Source organism: Arachis ipaensis, chromosome B9 (assembly GCF_059453495.1).
Source record: "Arachis ipaensis isolate K30076 ecotype BB chromosome B9, ASM5945349v1, whole genome shotgun sequence".
In the NCBI taxonomy this organism is placed as follows: domain Eukaryota; kingdom Viridiplantae; phylum Streptophyta; class Magnoliopsida; order Fabales; family Fabaceae; genus Arachis; species Arachis ipaensis.
Window position 1 is genome coordinate 41,766,612 of NC_142444.1, and position 16,115 is coordinate 41,782,726.

The 16,115-nt window shown below is 37.8% G+C and overlaps 2 non-coding genes across 2 annotated transcripts; one reads left to right on the top strand and one right to left on the bottom strand.

Moving 5' to 3' along the window:
* Nucleotides 1-3,494: 3,494 nt before the first annotated feature.
* Nucleotides 3,495-3,602, top strand: LOC148544431 (small nucleolar RNA R71). Its single transcript, XR_015901335.1, has one exon. It is a non-coding gene; the product is annotated as a small nucleolar RNA R71 (small nucleolar RNA).
* Nucleotides 3,603-11,986: 8,384 nt separating this feature from the next.
* LOC148544432 (small nucleolar RNA R71) lies at nt 11,987-12,090 on the bottom strand. The gene has a single exon (XR_015901733.1). It is a non-coding gene; the product is annotated as a small nucleolar RNA R71 (small nucleolar RNA).
* Nucleotides 12,091-16,115: the final 4,025 nt, after the last annotated feature.

Here is a 16,115-nt window from a genome sequence, read left to right on the forward strand (position 1 = left end):
AAATAAAAAATAAATAAAAAAAAATAAAAAATATTAATTAAATAATAGAGAGCAATGAAAGGGGACAAAAATGCCCCAAGACAAAGTAATAAAAACAATGCATATGGGATGTGAATTGAAAAGAATGCACGAGTATGCAAAAAAGTGAAACTCAAGGGTAGCTAGGTATTGTATTATAGTTGTATAGGGTGTGCTATGTGTCTAGTGGGATCTTAGGCTAATCAAGGACTCAAATTTTAAGCTCACTTGACCATATACATCGTTACCTTCACCCTAGCCTCGTTACAACCCATGAATAAGACCTCATGATACTTGTAAGCATGCATTAAGTAATTATTGATTGTTAGAAGAAAGACAAATCTTGGAAAGCATGATTAGGAGGGGATTGAGTGACGAACCCTATACACTCGAGCGAATAGAGCGGATACACTTCTGGTGAGGTTTTGATGCTCAACTCCTTGTTTCCGGCTTTCACAAGCGTTTATCTAGCAAGTTATGTGCACCTTATAGTAAATGTTCAATTTGGTAGGATTTATGAACCACATATCGTCTTCACCCCGTATGCTCATATGTATTCTTAGAGGATACATTCACCCTTGACCAAGTAAATAGATGATTTTACATTAGTTGTATGCATTCATTTAGGAAATTTGCATTACATAAACCCTTTCTTACCATGATCTTTGGTCTTTTTATTTTAAGCATGAGGACATACTTGGTTTAAGTGTGGGGAGATTTGATAAACCTCAATTTTGTGGTTTATATTGTGTAGAATTTGGGGGTTTTTGTCAATATTTCTCACATTTATTCACAAGAATTGCATGGTTTTGTGTTTCCTTCCTAATATTGCTCCATAATAAAAAACATGCTTATTTTGCCTTAGAATTGCTATATTTTGATCCTCTTTTATTTCCATTCGATGCCGTGATGTATTTATTGAGTGATTTCAGAAATTATAGGATGAGAATGGCTTAGAAGAGAGAAAGAAAGCATGCACAAGAGGAAGGAACATGAAGATTTGAATTTTTGGGAACTTCAGAATCGGCACATACGCGCACTTCACGTGTACATGTGGATGAGGATAGTTGAAAGTGGTGCGCAAGGATGGACGCATCCGCGCGGATCAGAGAAATCCCATCGATACGCATGCGGACATGGCACGCACGCGTGGATCATAAAAGCAATCGGCGCGCACGCGCGGAAGGCTACATGTGACCTCATTAAAGGAAATCGTGCCTAGCTATTTTTGAGGCTCATCAGGCCCAAATTCAAGCTGTTTCTACATCCAAAAGACCCAAGGATGTTAGGGGGAAAGGGGGGATCAATCATTTTACACTTAGACACAATTTTTTAGCTAGTTTTTGGTTCTTGTTCCTCTCTAGATTTAGCTTTAATTTGATCTTCCCTTGTTGAATTCTGAATTGGATCTTGTTAATTACTAGTTTGATTGTTTAATTTGAATTCCTTAGTATAATGTTGCTTAGATCTTGTGTTAGTTTCATGATATTTTGTCAATTGTCATTTTATACCCATTTCATGAATCTTGTAGATTTTGATTTGTTAAGGTTACATTGATGATTTCTATGATTAATTGTGTTGTTTGAATGATTGTATGTTGATAATTGTTAGTGGGTACTTGTTAATTTCAATTTAATTGCAATTTGAACATGTCTTTTGTTAATGCTCACCATGTGTTTGATGAATTGTTTCACTTGAATATGGAGTAGTCCTCTTTACTCTTGGCCTAGGCTAAGGGAATTGGGTAAACTTGAGTCATTGGGTCTAATGGATTTGATGATTTGGGAACCCTTAGTGGTCAATTTGATAGCCATTGACACTAACCTACTACTAAGTCAATTAGTAGTGAGGTTAGACCTTATGGGTTGATGTTGACCAAACCATTTAACGTACTTCAAGTATAAAAGTAGACTTAATGAGTTTGGTTCCTCATAATTGTCAAGATATGGTTATTAGACAAGGATAGTGACCCCCAATTCCCATGTCTAGCCAAGAGTTGCTTTTATCATTCATACTTGAAAACTCAAAATTCTAATTGTCTTGTCTTAGTTATAGTTATTGTTTAGTTTTAAGGTAGAATTATGTTGGGTGTTATCTTGCTAGTTTAGAATTGCTCACATCTTGTTTAGTTATTTGAATTAGTTTCTTGCATTTTAAGATTACTTACTTGTAAGATTCCCAGTTCAATTTCCTGCTCATGACTTGCAACCCCGGATTTCTAACCAATGTTGAGCACATGTTTGCCCATTCCTTGTGAGATGACCCGAGGTTTGAATACTTCAGTTACTTTTATTGGGGTTGAACTTGTGACAACCAAATCCCTTTCTAAGTTTGACTCGAGGAGTGTTGTTGGGTAGAGCTATGCTTACAACGGGATTTTATTGAGAAATTCTATACCGACAACAACCTTCGTATCAAGGATCATCCTCCCAAGTCTCATTACCAAATAACTTGGCATTCAGCTTCATGATTGCTCCTAGATACTGAGCAACTTGCTCTTCAATAATATCTTCATCCTCTTCAGAGGAAGAATACTCATCAGAGCTCAGGAATGGCAACAGTAAGTTCAATGGAATCTCTATGGTCTCTGTATGAGCCTCAGATTCCTTTGGTTCCTCAATAGGGAACTCCTTAGTGGTCAGTGGACGTCCATTGAGGTCTTCCTCACTGGAAATCACTGTCTCTTCCTCCTCTATAGGTTCGGCCATTTTGGGTATATTGATGGCCTTGCACTCTCTCTTTGGATTCTCTTCTGTATTACTTGGGAGAGTACTATGAGGGATTTCAGTAACTCTTTTACACAGCTGACCTGCTTGTGCCTCCAAGTTTCTGATGGAGGACCTTGTTTCAGTCATGAAACTGAGAGTGGTCTTAGGTAGATCAGAGACTATGGCTGCTAAGTCAGAGAGGCTCTGCTTAGAATTCTCTGTATGTTGCTCAGAAGATGATGGAAAAGGCTTACTATTTCCAAACCTATTTCTCCCACCATTATTAATATTGAAGCCTTGACTAGGCTTCTGCTGATCCTTCCATGAGAAATTAGGATGATTCCTCCATGAAGGATTATAGGTGTTTCCATAGGATTCTCCCATGTAATTCACATCTTTCATTGCAGGATTCTCAGGGTCATAAGCTTTTCCTTCAGAGGAGGCTTCTTTAGCACTGCTGGATGCAGCTTGCATTCCAGTCAGATTCTGAGAAATCATATTGACTTACTGAGTCAACATTTTATTCTGAGACAATATTGCATTCAGAGTATCTATCTCAAGAACTCCTTTCTTCTGGGTTGTCCCATTATTCACAGGATTTTTTTCAGAAGTATACATGAACTGGTTATTTGCAACCATTTCTATGAGTTCCTGGGCCTCTGCAGGCATCTTCTTCAGATGAAGAGATCCACCAGCAGAGTGGTCCAATGACATCTTGGATAATTCAGACAAACCATCATAGAATATACATAGGATGCTCCATTCTGAAAGCATGTCAGAAGGACACCTTCTGATAAATTGCTTGTATCTTTCCCAAGCTTCATAGAGAGATTCACCTTCCTTCTGTTTGAAGGTTTGGACTTCCACTCTAAGCTTGCTCAACTTTTGAGGTGGAAAGAATTTGACCAAGAAAGGATTGACCAACTTTTTCCAAGAGTTCAGGCTTTCTTTAGGTTGTGAGTCCAACCATATCCTATTTCTGTCTCTTATAGGAAAAAGGAAAATCATAAGTCTGTAGACCTCGGGATTAACCCCATTGGTCTTAACAGTGTCACCGATTTGCAAGAATTCAGCTAAGAACTGGTGAGGGTCTTCCAATGGAAGTCCATGAAACTTGCAATTCTGCTGCATTAGAGAAACTAATTGAGGCTTAAGCTCAAAGTTGTTTGCTCCAATTGCAGGAATTGAGATGCTTCTTCCATAGAAGTCTGAAGTTGGTGCAGTAAAGTCACCAAGCACCTTCTTCTTCTTTTTCGGCTGCCATTGTTATTATTTTTGGATGCCATGTCTTCTTCTTTTTCAAAAATTTCTGTTAGGTCCTCTCCAGAGTTTTGTGCTTTAGCTTCTCTTAGCTTCCTCTTCAGAGTCCTTTCAGGTTCAGGATCAGCTTCAACAAGAATGTTCTTATCCTTGTTCCTGCTCATATGAAAAAGAAGAGAACAGAAAAGAAGAAGAATCATCTATGTCACAGTATAAAGATTCCTTTATATGAGTAGAAGAAGAGAAGAATAGAAGAATGAGGTAGAGAGAGAGTAAAGAGAATTCGAACACAGAGAGAGGGAGATGGTTTGAATTTTAAGAAGAAGAGAAGTGTTAGTAATTAAATAAATAAATAGAAAGAGATGAGAGAGAGAGTGTATTAGAATATTAATTTAAAAGAAAAGAAAAAATTTTTGTTTTTATTTTAATTATTAGTTAGAATTCGAATTTATTAAAAGAAATAAAATAAAATTAGAATTCAAAACAATTAGTTAATTAAAAAGAATTTTGAAAAAGTGGTTAGTGATTTTCGAATATTAGAGAGAGAAAAGTAATTAGGTGGTTTGAAAAAGATAAGAAGTAGTAAACTTTTAAAATCAAACAAAAAGTCAAGTAGTTAATTGAAAAAGATTTGAAAATAAATTTTAAAAAAGATAAGAAGTTAGAAAAAGATTTTGAAATTAAATTTTGAAAAAGATATGATTGAAATTTATTTTGAAAAAGATTTGAAAAAGAAATTCAAAAAGATTTGATTTTGAAAATTAAAGTTGATGACTTAACTAATAAGAAACTAAAAGATATGATTCTAGAATTTAAAGATTGAACTTTTCTTAACAGGAAAGTAACAAACTTGAAATTTTTGAATCAAAACATTAAATGTTAGCAATAATTTCGAAAATATGAAATAAAAATAAGAAAAAGATTTTGGAAATTAATTTTAAGATTTTCGAAAACATGAAAGAAAAATGAAAACGATTTGATTTTTGAAAAAGATTTGAAAAGATGGAATTTTTAAATTGAAATTTTGACTTGACTAATCAGAAACAACCAAATTTTGAAAATTTTTTACTAAGTCAACCCAAAATTTTGAAATTTATGAGTGAAGTAAGGGAAAGATATTATTTTTGATTTTTTTGAATTAATGAAGAAAGAGAAAAACAACAAAATGACACAAGACACAAGAATTTAAGATCAAAACAAATAATGCATGCAAGAACACTTTGAATGTCAAGATGAATACCAAAAACTCTTTGAAGATCATGATGAACATCAAGAACATATTTTTGAAGATTTTTAAGAAAAGAAAGACATGCAAAACACCAAACTTAAAAATTTTTAATGTTGAGATACTATGAATTCAAAAATGAACAAGAAAAATAAGAAAAGACACAAAACAAGAAAATTTAAAGATCAAACAAGGAATATCATCAAGAACAACTTGAAGATCAAAGAAGAACACAATGCATACATTTTTAAAAATTCAAGAAAAAGTAAAAACATGCAGTTGACACCAAACTTAAAATTTGACAAAAGACTCAAACAAGAAACACAAAATTTTTTTGGTTTTATGATTTTATTAATTTTTTTGTATATTTTTCGAAATTAATTTGGAAAAAGAAAATAAAGAAATTCAAAATTTTTAATAAGAATTCCAGGATTCGTGCAATGTTAGTCTAAACCTCCGGTCCAAAAGAATTAGACATGGCCAAATGGCCAGCCAAGCTTTAGCATACAAATACAGACATGTCCTTTCTACAATGGAAAGTGGAAACCTCGGTCCAAAAGATTAGACATGGCTTCACAGCCAGCCAGGCTTCAACATATCTCAAGAAACTCTAGAATTCATTCTTAAAAATTTTGAAGAAAAAAAATTTTTGAAAACTTTTTTTTTTGTATTTTTCGAAAACTAAAAATTTTTTGTTTTTTTTTCGAAAATAAAATTAAAAAGCTTAAACATAAAATAAAATTACCTAATCTAAGCAACAAGATGAACCGTCAGTTGTCCAAACTCGAACAATCCCCGGCAACGGCACCAAAAACTTGGTGCACGAAATTGTGAATCACACTTTTCACAACTCCGCACAACTAACCAGCAAGTGCATTGGGTTGATCCCACGGAGATTGTCGGCTTGAAGCAAGTTATTGTCATCTTGTGAATCTTAGTCAGGCGGATTCAAATGGTTGTGAGGTTTTGATAATTAAAAGATAAATAAAACATAAAATAAGATAAAGATACTTATGTAATTCATTGGTGGGAATTTTAGATAAGCGTTTGGAGATGCTTTGTTGCCTCTGAACCTCTGCTTTCCCATTTAATTCTTCCAACCAAGTGTGCTCCCTTCCATGGCAAGCTGTATGATCCTCTCGGATGAAAAATACCAGGTACGATCTCTATATGGCTAATCAACTGTCGGATTTCTCATCGCGGATGAAAAATACCAAGTACAGCTACCGCACGGCTAATCATCTGTCGGATTCCACTAGCGTCGGAATAGGACCCTTGTCCTTTTGCACACTGTCACTGGGCCCAAAATTCGCAAGTTTGAAGCTCATCACAGTCATCCCTTTCCAGATCCTACTCGGAATACCTGATGCACGGAAACTTGTCTCTTAACAAATCTCCCTCGGCAAGTATACCGAATTGTCGTCAAGTAAAAACTCACAATAGAGTGAGGTCAAATCCCACAGGGATTGATTGGTCAAGCAACTTTAATTGGAGGAATGTTCTAGTTGAGCTAAGCAGAATTTAGTTTGAGAGTTGCAGGAAATTAAATGGTGGGAAAGTAAATAACAGAAAATGTAAATGCTGGAAATAAAGAGCTGAAAATAGATGACAGAAAATAAATTACAGAATCTTAAATGGGAATGGGGAAGATGATCATAGAAGTAATTGGCAGAAATTAAAAAGAATGGGTAAGATCAGGAATGGGGAGTTCATTGGGCTTAGGAGATGTTGCATCCTCCGGATCAAGTTCATTTTCATCTCTTCCTCAATCAATGCATTCATTGATCTCCTTGGCAATCTTAAGTGATTGAATTCCAATTCCTTGGTAATTCAATCTCTCAAATCTTGATCAATAACCAATTCTTTGGTCCAATTGCTCATGAGAAGAGATGAGGTATGGTCACTGATTATACCACATGTATTTCCAAATCAAAGTGTTGGTAAGATTATATGTCACTATATCCATCCAAACCCCAATTTGGTCCAACATGAGAAAGTATTTCTAGCATTATCTCTTCATTCCTCTTCCAAGGTTCCGAAGAGATCCAAGTATGAATAGCTTCTTTCCCAATATAACTACTCAATTGGATGAAGATTGAAAGCTTTCTAATAAAATCAAGAGAAAAGAAAGAAGAAGAATAATGAAAACTATTATTGATCCATCAAATTACAACAGAGATCCCTAACCCAATGAAAGGGGTTTAGTTGTTCATAGCTCTGGGAATGGAAAACAAAGATGGAGAATACATTCTGAAAAGTTAAACTAGAAGTTGCAGAGAAAGTAAAAATACAGAGAATAATTCTAATAATGCCCCAAAAAGCTCTCTTCTAGTTCAAAGTTCTCCCTATTTATACTGTTCTTCTGATCTTCTAGTTGCTTCTTCAAGTCTTGGATATGGGCCTTTGGATCTTGAGTTGAAGCAGTTACCATCTTCAGTGGGCTTAGCTTTACTTGCAGAGAAAGAGTGTGAAGTAGGCATAGACTTTAGCTTAGGACGTTAGTGGCATTAACGTTAAGTGAAAGTGTGGGTTCGAGAACGTTAGTGACAATCACCTTTTTCACTAACGTTCCTAACCCAAGAATAGTCCACGTTAACTTCAACGTTAGTGGCACCAACGTGACCACTAACGTTGCCTCTTGGTCCTTCGCACACGTTATTGGGGTTTACCTTTTTCAATAACGTTGAGAGCCCCCCTTTCTCCCTACGTTAGAGTCAACGTTAGTATAGTTAATGTAGCCTTTAACGTAGGCTTGCCAAATCTTTGAGAGTGTTAGTGACACTTACCTTTGTCACTAACGCTTCAAAACTCCCCTTCTTCCCACGTTAGAGTTCACGTTAACTAGGTTAACGTGACTTCTAACGTGGTATTGATAGCCATCTTCAACGTTAGTGACAAAGGTGAGTGATGCCAGGGCATCTTGGCCAGTTTCACTGACCTTTTCTTTACTGGTTTTAGGTTAGTTTCATGCATTTCTTTAGGAAATAAGCTAGTTTTGGATAGATATTCACTTATGCCTTGATTCAAGCATACATTGTGCATTTTACATAATTTCATGAGGATTTTGCATAAGTTTAGTGACAAATATTATGTTGCATTACTCATGACTTGGACTAGAGCTTTGATGCACTTTATTGCTTGATTTCAGGACCAAAAGGAAGCAAGAAAAGGGGAGGTAACTTGCAAGGTTAATGAGAAAAGTGATTGCCAATAACACTCTCAAAAAGCCATCAATGCCCACGTTAGAGAGTCACGTTAACTAAGTTAACGTGAACTCTAACGTGGAGAAGAGAAGTTGAGCCAACGTTAGTGACACTTAACATTGTCACTAACGTTGGCAATTACTCATAAGTGGCCACGTTAGAAGCCACGTTAACCTAGTTAACGTGGCCTCTAACGTTAAGGGGGGAAGAGAAGCCAACGTTAGTGACACTCAACATTGTCACTAACGTTGGCCTATGGTGCAAAGTACCACGTTAACTCCCACGTTAACTTGGTTAATGATGCCAAGGCATCATAGGCTAGTTTCACTAGCATTTTTCTGTTAGTTTTAGTTGTTTTATGCATTTTCTTGAGCTTAAAGTAACCAAAAATGGTTAAATGAAGAACAAAGTAATGAACCATCCAAACAATATGATTTTGATGCAAATTCCATGAGTTTTAGTTATATTACTTAAATGCTATGAATTGAAGATTTCTCATGAAATTTTGCAAGACTTTGATGCAATTGATTGGATGATTTCAGGGAAGAAGAGGCTAAGCAAGGAAGCAACAAAATCAATAAAGGAAGCTTGAATATCACATGTGGAGTTTAAGTTCCAGTTTAAGCCTAAACTGGAGCTTAAACGCCAAAATCATGAAGGATAAGAAATGCTGGGATTGAAGTTTAACCTCCAGTTTGACCTCAAACTGGAGGTTAAACGCCAGAATGAAAAGCCTCACTTAAGGAGCATTCCACGTTTAACCTCCAGTTTGACCTCAAACTGGAGGTTAAACGCCAGAATGAGTATGCCACCCAGGGAGGAGTTCCACGTTTAACCTCCAGTTTGACCTCAAACTGGAGGTTAAACGCCAGAACCAGGAAGAGTACCAGGGAGCCATTCCACGTTTAAGCTCCAGTTTGACTCAAACTGGAGCTTAAACGTGTTCGATAGCTTTTCTACTCCAGGGTTGCTCTCTCCATCTCCACGTTTAACCTCCAGTTTGACCTCAAACTGGAGGTTAAACGTGTTCGACACCTCCAGGGCCACCATTCCAAGCTTCCACGTTTAACCTCCAGTTTGACCTCAAACTGGAGGTTAAACGTGTTCGACCTCCAGTATGCCTCCACCCTTTTCCACGTTTAACCTCCAGTTTGACCTCAAACTGGAGGTTAAACGTGTTCGACCTCCAGGGCTGCCCTTCCTATCTCCACGTTTAAGCTTCAGTTTAACCTTAAACTGAAGCTTAAACGTGTTCGACTACATGACTCTCCAGGGCTACCTTCTTCCATTTCCACGTTTAAGCTTCAGTTTAACCTTAACTGAAGCTTAAACGTGCTTCTACAAAAGGCCTCACTGGAAGTGTCTGGCGTTTAAGCTGCAGTTTAAGCTTAAACTACAACTTAAACGCCACTCTTGAAAAAGGTTTCTGGGCCAAAAATATTGTGATTTAAGTTAGTCTTTGAGCACAAATATTAACTTAAACTTACTTTGGTATGAAACCCAATTGAATATCATGGTTTATGGGATTGGGCCTGAAGGATTGATGAGTTTGAAATCTCAATTTATTGAGTCATGTGTCATTATTTGATTATCACTAAGTTGGCTCAATAAATGTTACAGGATTTGGATCAACAACCTCATCAAGATTATGGATCATAAACCCAAGGCAAAAGGAAAGCAAGGAGAGGCCTCAAAGCCCAAGAAGCACAACTGAAGCTCAATATAGAAAGTGTATAAATAGGATAGAAGTTAAGTTAAAAAAAAAAACTTTACTTTCATTATTTTTTAGCTAGTTTTCCTTTTCTTTGTAATTGAATTCAGAGCTATGATTCACTAAACCCCCTTTCATTGGGTTAGGGAGCTCTATTGTAATTCAATGAATCAATAATAGTTTATCTTCTTCTTCAATCTTTTCTCTTGAATTTTGTTAGAAAGCTTCTCGATCTAATTCCATTGAGTAGTTGTCTTGGGAAAGAAACTACTCATACTTGGAATCCTTCGGAGCCTTGGGAAAGGAATGGAGGATTCATGCTAGAGAAGCTTTCTCACAGTGGATTGGATTGGGGTTTGGATGGATATTGTGACATGTAATCCTACCAAATTGTGGTTCATGAAATTGTGTGGTATAATCAGTGATCAAGCATCATCTCTTCTTATGAACATTTAAACCAAGGGATTGGGAATTTGTTTGTTTTTAGAGAGCATTGGTGAGCCAAGGAATTGGGATCCAATCATATAAGATTGCCAAGCAAAATTCAATGAATGCATTGGTTGAGGAAGAGATATACATGTTTTGATTCGGAGATTTCAATATCTCCTAAACCCAATGAATTCCCCATTTCTGATTTCTACTTTCTCTTTACATTCTGCAATTCAATTCTTGCAATCATCCCCATTCCCTTTTAATTTTAGCAATTTACATTCTGCTCTTTAATTCATGCAATTTAAGATTCAGCCATTTAATTTTCTTGTCATTTACTTTTCCCGCCAATTTTACATTCCGCAATTCTCATCTCAAATCTTGATTCCGCTCAACTAGAACACACTTCTAATCCGAATTGCTCACTCAACCAATCCTTGTGGGATTCGACCTCACTCTATTGTGAGTTTTTACTTGACGACGATAACCGGTGCACTTGCCGGAAGGAATTTTGCCGATCGTGCAATTTCCTAAATCGTAGCATAACACTTTTATGCGCATCAAGTTTATGGCGCCGTTGCCAGGGATTGGTTTTCGATTGACAATTCTCAAATTGGAAGCTAACTAGATTGAGCAATTTTCTCTTGCTTTGTTAATTCTGTTCAAGATACTTGTTGAATTTTTAATTTCTGCACTTGGTTACATGCTTTCCTTCTTTATGCCTTTAAATTCATGCAACTAACTCACTGACTCACTAACTGTTTGAATTAATTCCTCAATTGAGCTAACCATACTCTTCCATTAACCAAGAGTATTTCACTTGTTTGTGTTTGAGCTGTGTTCTTGTATGACAGGTAGGAGAGGAGAGACATCAACTCCTCCATATACCGAACCAGAGAGGACCCTTCATAGACTTAGAAGGGAAGCAAGAGGGAAGAGAGTAGTGGGAGAAGAGGAATCTGAAGGAGAATCTGAGGACAATTTTGAGGAAGCTTTAGATCTCAACATGGATAGAGAAGTTCACAACCATGAGAGAGCTGATGGAAACGATGCCATCCCTGAGAGGAGGGTTCTTAGTTCATACATAAACCCAACCTCTGGGAATTGTGGTAGTAGCATCCAGAAACCACCCATTCAGGCCAACAATTTTGAGCTCAAGCCACAGCTAATATCACTTGTGGAAAATCATTGTTCCTTTGGAGGAAGTGCTAATGAAGACCCAAACCAACATCTCACAAAATTCCTGAGGATTTGTGACACTGTGAAGTCCAATGGAGTCCAGGAAGATGCCTATAAACTGCTTTTGTTCCCATTTTCACTTAGGGACAAAGCAGCTAAGTGGCTGGAATCATTCCCAAGGGGGAGTCTAACAACATGGGATGAGGTGGAAAGCAAGTTTCTGGCACGTTTCTACCCTCCACAAAAGGTCAATAGGCTTCGATCTGAGGTTCAGACTTTTAGACAACAAGATGGTGAAACTCTCTACGAGGCATGGGAGAGATTCAAGGACTTGACAAGGAAATGCCCACCAAACATGTTCCATGATTGGGTGCAACTGCACATCTTCTATGATGGGCTCTCTTATGAATCAAGGAAGGCTGTAGACCATTCATCAGGAGGTTCATTGAACAGGAAAAAGACTGTGGAAGAAGCCATTGAAGTGATCGAGACAGTGGCTGAGAATGAGTACTACTATGCATCAGAAAGGCACAACACTAAGGGAGTCATGGAGCTGAACCATGTTGATACAATTCTAGCCCAAAACAAGGTGTTTGCCAAGCAACTAGCAGAGCTTACCAGGCAATTAGAAACAAAGCAAGTGGCTGCAATACACACACAAGATCAAGAGGAAGTAGGCATTGAAGGAGGTGATTGGGATGAGGTTAACTATGTGGGAAACCAACAAAGGCAATCATATGATCCACATTCCAACACTTACAACCCAGGCTGGAGAAACCACCCAAACTTTGGGTGGGGAAACCAACAAACCCAACCACAAAACCACAAACCTTACAACCACAATCAACATAACAATTCCACATACCAAAACTCCAACCAAAGATCATACCAAGCCACACAAAGCACCTACTCCCAACCACCATATCATGGCCAAAATAATCAACATACCCAACCTAATCCGAACCAACAATTTCAAGATCAATTAAACCGGATAGAAGGAATGATGGCAACCATGAGTCAAGACATAGTTGAATTGAAGAGCTTCAGGGATGATGTGAGAACTACCTTAAGAAACCATGGTGAAAAACTCAAAAGGATGGAATCTCAAGTAGGAGAGCTATCTCAACAGGCACCCAAATCAACTGCAGTGTTCCCTAGTGACACAGAAAAGAATCCTAAAGGGGAACAAAAGAGAGTAAGATGGGAAGAATGCAAAGCCATCACCATAATGAAGGAAGTCTCAGAAGAAGAAGGAATCAGGCCCTCAGAGCAGGAACCAGAAATCTTGAAGGAAGGTGTGGAAGAAGTTAAGCAAGAAGGTGGAACTGAGCAAGCCAAGGAACTGCAAAAAGGCATGATGGAAATATACCAACCAAAAGCACCATTTCCTGAGAGGTTAGGAGGAGGTGAAAAAAGGAAAACCTACTCAAGGTTTCTAGAGACATTTAACTCTCTTCATGTCAATATTCCCTTTCTTGAGATTCTTCATCAAATGCCCACACACATCAAGTATTTAAAGGAATTGTTAAGCAAAAAAAGAGTTTTGAAGGGAGGACAAACAGTAACAATGAACAAAGAATGCAGTGCTCTCATCAAGAAGGACACACTCTCTAAGAAAACGGACCCAGGAAGTTTTCATATCCCTTGCATCATAGGGGAAACAAAAATTGACAGAGGATTCTGTGATCTAGGAGCTAGCATAAATGTGATGCCTCTAACTCTTATGAAGAGGCTACAACTGAATGAGGTGAGATCCACTGATGTAATCATACAACTGGCTGACAAAACTCAGAAGCAAGCTGAAGGGATAGTTGAAAATGTGCTGGTGAAAGTGGGGGATTATTATTTCCCCACAGACTTTGTCATTGTGGACATGGAGGAAAGCTACTTACACCCTATCATTCTGGGCAGACCATTTCTAGCCACTACTAGAGCGCTCATAGATGTAGAACAAGGAGAGCTAATTCTGAGAATACATGATGAACAGCTCATTTTCAAAGTCTTCAAACCTGCATCTGAGCCTGAACCAGAACCTGAAAAGCCTAAAGATGATAGTAGCCATCCGTGTTTGGAGGAAAGTAATCCAGCAGCTGAGACTCTAAAACAGTCATTGGAAGGCAAACAAGAGTTGCAAGAGTTAGAGCCACAAGAATCAGTGGAAACAGATCAGAAGGATCCTCCTGACATAAAGGTCAATGAAGAAATCCTCAAGAGAAAGGGAAGAGTGATAGGGAGATTGCCAAGAGGATGGAGAAACAAGAAAATTCCCACTGAAGGTTTTTCTCCGGGAGATAACGTGATATCAAGTCATTATCTGCCAATCCCACCTGGCCTCAAAACCATTCCTTCCCAGCTCCCTCAAGTGTTCACAATCAGGAAAGTTCTTTCTATGGAACATTTAGAGGTCATGAATGAATCAAGTGGGGACGTTTTCATAGTGAGAGGAGAGGACGTCAAGCACTACAATCCACCCTAACAAGGGACAACCGTCAAGCTAGTGACGTTAAAGAAGCGCTTCATGGGAGGCAACCCATGTTTTTAGTATCCTTAATCTTTAGTGCTTTGCTTTACATCTAATAAAGCATGGTTTCTTATGCATGAACTTGAATCCTCAGGACAACTATTGATTAAGTGCACTAAACCTTGCATGTAAATTACAATGGGTCTCTAAGTTTGGTGTGCCTGATGGCAATCCCAAATCTTACTCGAATTGAATTCCATCTTTCATTCAAGGTGCACAACCAAACATTAAGTTTGGTGTTCTTTTTGAACACAGTTTATGAAAAGCAAGAAGTTCCTCTGGATTTCAAAATTCATGACAAGTATACCATTCACATGTTTTAATACTTTGGTTTCAATTACTTAGGGTAGTCACTTTGTTTAGAATCAAAGAGCCAAGGTGACTATGATTTATTAGAATTATGCACACTCATTAAGGACAACCAATATGGATTTCATGTCATCAGGAGACTTAACCAAACACTAAGTTTGGTGTCCAAATAATAAGTGTGCATACATGTAGAAGTCACGGCTATAAGCTCATAAAGACAAGCATTGATTTACATGTGCAAATATTATTCATAATTCACATGGACCGAAAAATGATAGCAAATTTGTTTGTTTGTGCAGGTACAAAAGAAAAGACAAAAATGGAGGAAAAAGACAAAGGGAGGTACGTGCTTGGTCAAAAAGAAAATTCACAAATCTTTGAAACTAACACATGGGAAAAGGAAGTTCTGCAAGAAAAGAAAGCTACATGTACAACCTAATGCATCCAGAATACTTCCAAGAAAATGAAAAGCCAATCGTCCTTATCTACAATTCATATATTTACCATCAAGCCACCCTTCACAAACCACCCTAGCCGTTCATTTTTCACTCATGGGCACTATAAAGAACCACTTGGGGAACGAGTCCCACACCACCAATTCTCCTTCATACACATTTTCCTTCATCATAGCATAACTATCTCTTGCCGAAAACAACCTCACCACACCTCCAACAACACTTCTTGCTTCACCTTGTCAACTTTAGCTTGTCACTTACCAAAACTAAAAAAAAACCAATGGCAGCTTCATCTAGCCACAAAAGAAGAAAAGACAAGCAGCCAATGGAGGAAAACAGGGAATTCGATGCATGGAGATACAGATCAGTGTTCCATGAGATTCAAGCCGAATGGATGAGACCTAAAACGGTACTAGCTGAGGTTCCCTTTGACCTTGAAAAGGATGAGTTCCCAGGTGTTTGGGAAAAGATCAAAAAGAGGAAGTGGGAGCTCCTAACTAAGCCAATCACTAGAATCAACATCAACTTGGTGAAAGAGTTTTATGCAAATGCAGTAAGGGAGGATCAAACCAAGAACCCCACATACAAAAGCTATGTGAGAGGGGTGGAAGTTGACTTCAGTCCCAAAGCAATCATGAAAACTCTTGGCCTGAAAAACATACATTTCAGCCAAGCAAGTTATGAAGAAAGGATGATAGGAGAACCTGACTATACAACTATTGCTGAAGACCTTTGTGCCATCAGAGTTGAATGGGTGAGAAAAACAAGAGGGGCTCCAAGAGTCTTGAGAAGGGGAGACCTAACACCTGAAGCTAAAGGGTGGTATGCAATAGTTAGGAGATCCATCCTACCCACTGCAAACTCTTCAGAAATAGTCCCTAAAAGAGCCATCTTGCTACATTGCATTATGGTTGGAGGAGAGATCAAAGTTCATAAACTCATTGCTGAACAGATACAAGAGTTCAGTGAGAAAAGTGACCCTGAATCCTGGCTCCACTTCCCTAGCACTATCATTAGACTATGCATCGATGCCCAAGTACCACTTGAGGATGAAAGACCTAATTGGCTATATCCTGGACTGGCCATAACTGCGCACA